This window comes from Symphalangus syndactylus, chromosome 7 (genome assembly GCF_028878055.3).
Source record: "Symphalangus syndactylus isolate Jambi chromosome 7, NHGRI_mSymSyn1-v2.1_pri, whole genome shotgun sequence".
Lineage (NCBI taxonomy): Eukaryota > Metazoa > Chordata > Mammalia > Primates > Hylobatidae > Symphalangus > Symphalangus syndactylus.
Window position 1 is genome coordinate 32,360,457 of NC_072429.2, and position 9,252 is coordinate 32,369,708.

Consider the following 9,252-nt stretch of genomic DNA (forward strand, 5'->3'; position numbering starts at 1 on the left):
TCTTATTTCTTATTTTACTGGAGCTTCCCACAAGCCTGTGAAGGTCAGAACATGCTCCATTTCACAGAGGGGCAATCAGAGGTCCAGAGAGGGGAAGAGACTTCCCCAAGCCTTGGGCCAGGATTCCTGCCTCTAAGTCCAGGGAGAGAGGCCCAGGGCAGGGTGTCCTGCAGGGACAGGCTCCAGCTAGCCAGGCTCTCTGCTCTGGGTGAAGTCATCGCCTTATCAGCTAATTGCCACCCTGAGGCCTAATCCTGCACTCAGCTGGAACCTTCTGGAATGGTTTCTCAGAGATGAGATGGGAGCTGTTATTGTCCAGATGAGAGGGCTGGGGGGCGGGCAGAGGGAGGGGGCAAGTTTACACTCATAATTCCTCTTGCAGCAGTTTGCTTTCTCAAAAACCTCCAGAGACAGAGACATTTCTGGGGCCTTTACGGGCAGGACTGAAGGTTTCTGCTGCTTTTCCGCCTAGTTGGCTGAGATGCCTGCCTTGTTAACACAAACAGCGTCAGGACAAGTCAGCTTCCTATAAATAGACAAAGCCGGGGTGAAATAAATACAGGTGGGAGCTGTTTTCCTCTGACACAGAGGAGTTGGTCATTGACGATGGAGATAAAATTTGAGGAACAGAGCTTGGGAAATGTTAGCATGGGGTCACCTTGGCTAGCTGGGGAACCCCCTAAAGGACTGGGCATTGGTGGGACATGAATGGGGCCAACACACAGCTGTTGTTCAGAGGAGGGACTGAGGGTCAGAAGGGATGATGACCGTCAGGTGACAAAGATCCAATGCCATAGATTGAGGGTGGCCAATGTGCCAGGCGCCATGTGCTTTATAAGCAGAGAACAGCTGCTGAGCCCGCTGTGCAGTTGAGTGTTGGAGTCGCCCCTGCTGAGCTGGTTGCTTTCCCTTTCCGATACCAGTTCCATCACTGCTGTGATGGGGATGAGAATCATAGCTCCTACCTTGAAGAATTGTAAGGATTAAATGAAAAGAGGCAGAGAAAGTGATTAGCACAGGACTGGCACACAAGCGAGCACTTAAAATACGAGCCATTATTCTCACTCAGTGTAAGGTGCTGTGCTATTTGCTGGGCTTACAGCAGGGAGCAAGCCACACCCAATCCCTGACTTCTTAGTGCTGACAGTGGAGCCTGGAAGACCTGGGGAAGAGACTGATGTGATGGGAGAGGGAAATCATACCAGTGAGACGCAAGATGTAGGAGGAAAAAAACACAAGTCCCCACTCCCCAGATACAGTCACTTAGAACCAAGAAAGGTGTTTGGGCTCTGAATGTTACCAAAACCAGGATGGCACCCAGTATGTCACTCTATTTGTTTTCTTTAACCTCAGAACAATTCTGCACTATTCCTACTGATACATGAAGAAACCAAGTCTCAGGGAGGTGAAATGACGTGCCTAACACCACACGGCTTAAGCACAGCAGAGCCAGGATGGCCTGATAGCTTCCTCTTATCCACTGCACTCTACAGCTTGACTTGGCTGCTGGCTGGATGTGTGATCTTGGGCAAGTCACATCTCCTTTTACCAGCCTCAGTTTCCCACCAATCAAGGTAGAATGTGAGGGTCAGATAAAGTCATGGATATGAGAGTACTTTGGATGTCTCAAGATGCTGTCTGTGGCTGAAGAATTATTAGAGCACATGGGGCAGAAAGCACCAAAGGGCCCCTTATCTGCGATGACCACTCCATGGCCCTCTTCCTCCACAGGATCTTCTCCAAGTCTGGATGCTGGGTCACCCCAGGTCTCCTTTACACCTGCCCTGCAGGAAGGAGAAGGAGATGGAAGATTTTAAACAGCAGTATGGCTACCACGTCTCTATGACAAAAGTGGTTTTGGCCCATTTTACACATGAAGAAAATGAGGCACCGCCAGGCAAGTCAATTGTCCCAGAGACAGTTTGTGGCCACAGGGGAACTTGAGAGCCGATCTCAGTCCCCGGACACCCCGTGCTGCATTAGTGGGGGTGCCACCCCTGATAAGCAAGCCATAGGCTAGCAGCACCGGAAGAGTGAGGGGCCATGGTACTGCTTAGCTCTGGGAGTTGGGTGGAGGAAGATAGGTCCCTCCAAGCCTTCCAGCTCCTTCCCCCCACCTCCCCTTTGTGGGGGTAGAGCTAGCTCTGAAGTGTCAGCCCCTCCCCTCTCATGCAAACCCCGTAGGCCCTTTCACACTTCATTCTCATCAATTTGTGAGATTTTAGTCCTTTCTTAAGGGACAGAGGAGGAGTCTGGGGCCAGGATGGGCTTAAGATGGAGACAGATAGGGGTGGGTGGGTTGGGTGATGAAGCAGGACGGTAATCTAGCCAAGCTGACATCCTCGCTTTTTTTTTTTTTTGCGAGGGAGTCTTACTCTATCGCCCAGGCTGGAGTGTAGTGCCGTGATCTCGGCTCACTGCAAGATCTACCTCCCGGGTTCAAGCAATTCTCTGCCTCAGCCTCCCGAGTAGCTGGGATCATAGCTGGGATCACAGGCTCCCGCCACCACGCCCCGCTAATTTTTTGTATTTTTAGTAGTGATGGGATTTCACCATCTTTGCCAGGCTGGTCTTGAACTCCTGACCTCGAGATCCGCCCGCCTTGGCCTCCTAAACTGCTGGGATTACAGGCGTAAGCCACCGCGCCCGGTCATCCTCACTTTTTTAAACTGTTGGAACGACTGAGACCCAGAAAGGTGCTAAGTTTTATAGCAACTCAGAGACAAAACCAGCCCCAAGCCGAGGTTTCCTGAGCTCCAAGTTCGACAACCCTGCCCTCCTCCGCTTTGTGCTGTGACCTACAAATGGCAAGTCTTGGCCATAGGCAGGCAGGAGGCAAATAAGTGCGAGCTAATGATTGAATGCTGGACGCTGCTCTGGAGGGAGCGAGGGGGATGGGGAGCTGATTCCCCTACAGGAGCCCGTAGGCAGGGCTTAGCCCCTCTCAAACCAACCCTTCTTTCCGTGGATTAGTTCACCTGGAATTCTCCTTTTCCCCAGAGAATTGTGCGCCACCTAGAGGACACCGGGAGCTCAGCGCCCTCGTCTCTTGGGGAAAGTGCAGCGCCCCCCCACCGCCCCCCACCCCCGCCCACAACTTCTAAAAAGCCCCTAATCCCTTCTAGCCTCTTCCCTGATGTCGGGTGGGTTCTGGCCAGGATTAGCTGCAGTGAAAATCTAGCAAATGAGGACGTCCTTGCAGCAGAAAGGACTTAAAGTAGGATATGCCACATACTTTCCCACCTCAGGATTTTTCAGAGGCCATTTCACATTTCCTTTCTCACCTTCTTGGTTTCCTTACCTTGAAACAATGCAGACAGAAGAAATGACTGTGGTGTTCCTGCCAAAGATGCGTAGCCTGGCCCTAATCATCAAACGAAACCCAATTAAGGCCCATTCTTCAAGCTAGTTGGTCAGTGAGCTCCAAAATGTCAAGATCATAAAATTCAGAGAAAGTTTAAGGAATTGTTTGAAGGAAACCAAAGCATGTGGCAACTAAACACAGCACGTTGTTCTAACGCAGTGAGAATCTTGTAGGGGATCTGAGGATTTGATGGTAGGAATGTGTCGATATTAATTTCCTGATGGTGATGGCTGTATTATGGTTTGTAAGAGATTGTCCTTGTTTGTTGGAAATAAACACAAAGATGTTCAGGTGAGTTGGGGCATCATATCCGCAACTTACTCTCAAAGCATTTGGGGAAAAACACTTCTATGTACCATGCTTGCAGCTTGTCTATAAATTTGAGATAGTTTCAATGTTTAAAAAATATGTAGCATTAAAAATAAATATAGCCGAGCTCAGTGGTGTACATCTGGAGGTCAAGTGGGAACTCTCCCCTGCCTGCCGCTGGGACCCCAGCAATGTGCACCACTACATACCCAAGCGGTCCGAGCTACTTGGGAGGCTGAGGCAAGAAGATAGCTTGAGCCCAGCAGTTCCAGGCCGCAGTGCACTGTGATTGTACCTGAGAAGAGTGACTGCACTCCAGCCGGAGTGACATAGTGAGATGCCATCTCCAATAAATAAATAAAATAAATTTATTATCAGGGGAAAATGCAGACAATAATACCCTCATCTTCAGATTGGCATGGTGGTGAAATAAAAATCTATAATCATGATACTTGCAATTTGAGCCCTGATGAAGAGCTTTATTTCCTCCTCATATGCTCTGTCTAGGAAGTTGATAGCATCATCCCCATATTTCAGATAGAGAAACTGAGGTTCAAAAGATTGAAGAGACTTGCCCCAGGTGGCTGCATTTGCAGCCTAGGGTCTCAGCACCTCACATTGCTGCCTTTCCTCAACTCAGTGCCCACCCATAGCCTAAACACTACAATCCCCTTTTCTCCTCTCCACCAGTTAAAGTCTTCCTGAGTATCACAACCCAGCTTTAGTGCCAATTTCCCCAAGACATCTTCTCTGATTTGCTCTCTACTGGATATGACTGTCCATTTTCTGACCTCAAGAAATTGCAGTGAGCCGAATAATAAGATAATAAGACTGACCTCAAGAATAAGATCAGTCCTCCTGCTGGTCAGTTACTCATTCATTAAATAAATATTTGTGCAGAGCCTTCTATGTGGCAGGCATCGTGCCAGGGGCTGAGCATGCACTGATGTGTGACCCTGGCCCCACCCAGAGACTGAGCGTGTACACACACAGATACACGCATCATTACAAATTTGATGTTGGCCACCCAGGCAAGAGTAAGGTGCTGTGACAAGGAGTGGTCAGGGAGGCCAAGCTCAGCTTGAGTGTGAGAGGGGCCACCTGGACGGGCAGGGAGAAGGGAACACCTGTGGGAAGGGCTGGGAAGGGCATGAGGCAGGCTTGCTTGAGGAGCTGGAAGAAAACCAGTGTGGCAAGGGGAGAGGGGCTGGGAGCTGGGGTCCCAGTAGCAGGCAGGGGTGAGGTCCCACTTGACCTCCAAGAACATGTTTAAGGAATCTAATTTTTTTTTGTTTTTGAGATGGAGTCTCACTCTGTCACCCAGGCTGGAGTGCAGTGGCACGATTTTGGCTCACTGCAATTTCTGCCTCACGGGTTCAAGCGATTCTCCTGCCTCAGCCTCCCGTGTAGCTGGGACTACAGGCACGTGTCACCATGCCTGGCTATTTTTGTATTTTCAGTGGAGACAGGGTTTCGCCATGTTGGCCAGGCAGGTCTCAAACTCCTGACCTCAAGTGATCAGCTCACCTCAGCCTCTGAAAGTGCTGGTATTAAACAGGTGTGAGCCACCACGCCCAGCCTGGAATCAGATTTTGATTCAACTACTAAAGAAGTCACAGAGGGTTGTGAGCAGGAGTGAGCCATGAAATTTACATTTTAAAAAGATCACTCTGGGCTGCTGTGGAGGATCAGAGGGGACAAGAGTGGAAGCAGATGGGTCCTTATCTCTCCCTGTTTTCTGGTCGAGTCCAGGTCTTATCTTGCTTTCTAGAGAGCTCCTTGAGGCCAGGGAGGGCATCTGTCTAGGAGCCCAGGCTGTCCCCTCTGAAGCCTGGCCGGAGGGGCTGGGTCTCCTGGCCTATCCTCTATCTCTGGGGACAATCTGGGACCCACTATGCTCTCAAGGCTCTGTGGCCCCAGCACGGGTGGAATGTTTGACAGAGGGGCGCACGTGTTCTCCAAACAGACTTTGATTCATGTTTCCAGGAGAAACTTGCAAACAGACTTCTGCCGGCCGCATCCATCAGAGGAGAGATGGGCTCTGTAAACAAAGACCTGCAGGCTGTCTCCGTCTTTCAGGCAGGCACCCCTCCCTGCAGGTCACTGGCAGCTCCCAGCTTCACCCTGGCCAATGCGGCCACGATCTATGCCAAGACCCTCACTAGAGCCTCAAAGACAAACCGCCCCTGTTTTACAGATGAGAAAACAGAGGCTCAGAGATGTTAAGTCAGTTGCCCAAGGTCACACAGCACAGCCATTTCGTCAACCCAGATACTGTAATTACTACACCATATTCTCCCGCGAACAAAAACAACTGTAACTCACACTTATGGGCACTCATTACGTGCTAAGCACTTCATGGAGATTGACTCGTGTTGTTCTTCCCCTTCGTTTTTCATATGGGGAAACCAATGCACAGAGAGGGAGGTCAAGTGATTGCTCAAAGTCACACTGAGATAAGCGGGGAAAGTGGGACTTGAGCCCCAGCAGGGTGAGCTCAGAGCCCCACGTGCTTCACGCCCTGCCCGACTCTGCCTGCTGCTTCCCTGGCCTTCTGGAGCTAAGGACAGGCTCCTCCCTCTCACCCACTTTTGTCTCTGCTTGAGAGGTGAAGAAACTAAGGCCCAAAGAATGGACATGACTGTGCCCCTGCCCCTGGCATCTATCGCAGGGTGGGGCCTGGAGCATGAGGCCTGTGAGTTCTCCTTCTTAGAGGCTTGGATGGGAGCTAAGGGGCCTAGGTTCTAGTGCCTGAAATGCTGCTGTTTTGCTGTGTGACCTGCAACACAACACAGCTCCTCACTTAGCTTCAGTTTCTCCATTTGCTCAATGGGAATGACAATTGCAGCGCTTACCCACCTTACAAGGCCTGATGTGAAACGAAGTGAGGGAAGCGTGGTGGGATGGGACGGTTTTCCTGGCCCGGATTCCTATCCCATGAATGGAATGTCTAAGCAGCATCATTTTGGGGCTTAAAGCCCCAGGGGCAGGGCTGAGCGGGGCCTCCTTCATTGGGAGACCCCCCACCTTGGGCTCCAGCCCAGATTGCCAGACACAGGCCTGAGAGGAGGACCCCCCTCTAGGCAGGGGTGACCAGGAGCCAGCCGGCTGGCCATTTGTCCACAGATGGGTGTGCAGATAACAGGCGTCTGGAGATAAGGCAGGGCCTGCTCCCAGCCTAGTGGAGAGCCAGGCTGAGCCACAGTGGGGAGGGAGACTGGGAACTGGGGACAGGGAGGTGTCTGCCAAGATGCCCTGAGGCCTGACGCAGAGCTCTCTGCTATCCTGTAGAACAGAGCTGGTGGCCTGCCCTCTTCTGGACCTTTCCCCAAAACAAAACAGAATAAAGCAAACAAATAAGCAAAAAATATACTTTTTTTTTAAGGCAGGCTTTCACTCTGTCAATTGGGCTGGAGCGCAGTGGCAACATCACGGCTCACTACAGTCTCAACTTTCCTGGCTCAAGTGACCCTCCTGCCGCAACTTCCTGAGCAGCTGGGACTACAGGCACAGGTTACCATGCCTGGCTAATTTTTAAATTTTTTGTAGAGACAGGATTTTGCCATGTTGCCCAGATTGGTCTCAAACTCCTGGGCTCAAGCAATCCTCCTGCCTCAGCCTCCCAAAGTGCTGGGATTACAGGCATGAGCCACCACACCTGGCCAAAAAAACCACTTTTATCAGAAGTGCTGCTTACACTGGAGAGAGCCCTGAGCTAGCACCGAGTGCCACTGACTTACTGGACAAGCTGTGTCAAGTCACTGCCTGACTCTGAGTCTCAGTGCCCTCATCTCCGCAGTGAGCACAGTGATCTGCCGCCACCCCCAGCCAGATGCAAAGGAACGCACGTAATAAATAACTAATCCCATGTGATGCCATGTGGTAAGTACTGTAATCATCCCCACTCTGCAGATGAAGACACGGAGGTATGGAGCGATTAGGTCATACAGCTAGTAAGTGGTGAGACCAGCATTTAAATTTAGGCTACCTGGCCGGGTGTGGTGGCTCACGCCTGTAATCCCAGCACTTTGAGAGGTTGAGGCAGGTGGATCACATGAAGTCAGGAGTTCGAGAACAGCCTGGCCAACATGGTGAATCCCCATCTCTACTAAAAATACAAAAATTAGCCGGGCATGGTGGTGGGCACCTGTAATCCCAGCTACATGGGAGGCTGAGGCAGGAGAATTGCTTGAACCTAGGAGGCCGTGGTTGCAGTGAGCCAAGATCGTGCCACTGCACTCCAGCCTGGGTGACAAGAGCAAAACACCATTTCAATAAATACATAAATATATAAATTTAGGCAATATGATTCTAGCGGCAAGCTCCTAACTGTTTGAAATGTCACTGTCAGTGTTATTAAAGGAATAAAGAGGGCCAGGTGTGGTGGCGGGCACCTGTAGTCCCAGCTACTCTGGAGGCTGAGGTAGGAGGATGGCTTGAACCTAGGATGCGGAGGTTTCAGGGAGCCGAGATTGTGCCATTGCACTCCAAGCCTGGGTGAGAGAATGAGACTGTCTCAAATATAAAATAAAAAAAATTTAAAAAGGAATAAAGAAAACTGCAGTTGGAGCCTATTTGGGTTTTTAAAATATACACACTTACGGCTGGGCATGGTGGCTAACGCCTGTAATCCCAGCACTTTGGGAGGCCAAGGTAGGCAGATCACACGAGGTCAGGAGTTCGAGACCAGCCTGGCCAACATTGTGAAACCCCTGGCAGGTATCCGTTAGATGACAGTAGTAGCACCACTCTCCAACCCCAGCTGTGACAACCAGAAATGTCTCCAGACATTGCCAAATGTTCCCTGAGGGGAACCCCTGCTCTCCCCGAACCCCTGTTTAGAAACCACTAATCTAGAGGCTGTGACTAAGTGGGGTATTCACTTTCTTTTTTTTTTCTTTTCTTTTCTTTTTTTTTTTTTTGTGTGACAGAGTCTTGCTCTGTCACCCAGGCTAGAGTGCAGTGGCCGAATCTTGGCTCACTGCAACCTCTGCCTCCCAGGTTCAAGCAATTCTCTGCCTCAGCCTCCTGAGTAGCTGGGATTACAGGTGCCCACCACCATGCCTGGCTAATTTTTGTGTTTTTAGTAGAGACGGGGTTTCACCATCTTGGCCAGGCTGGTCTCGAACTCCCAACCTTGTGATCCACCCGCCTGGGCCTCCCAGAGTGCTGGGATTACAGGCGTGAGCCACTGCACCCGGCCGAGAGGTAGTTCACATTTTAACCTCTATGCTGAAAATTTTGCCACATGCAAGCACATTACATTGAAATAAAAGAAAAGAATACATACAAAAAAAAATAAGAAAAATTATTGGATGATGGAAGGATGGGTGGCTGGATAAATGAATATCAATTGAAGGAGCCAGATGGAAATCAGAGCCAGGGCATTCTGGGAGAACATTTCGAGCCACTTTCTGGGAGAACACTGTGAGCCAGTTTCTGCATTTTACAGAAGAGGAAAGGGGGACTCACAGAGGGAGAGGCTTATCTGTACTCCCAGAACCAACTGGCACAGAGTGAGATGAAGGTCTGGATACACTGACTCCAGACCAGTGCTCTGAACCCAGGAAGGTGAAAAG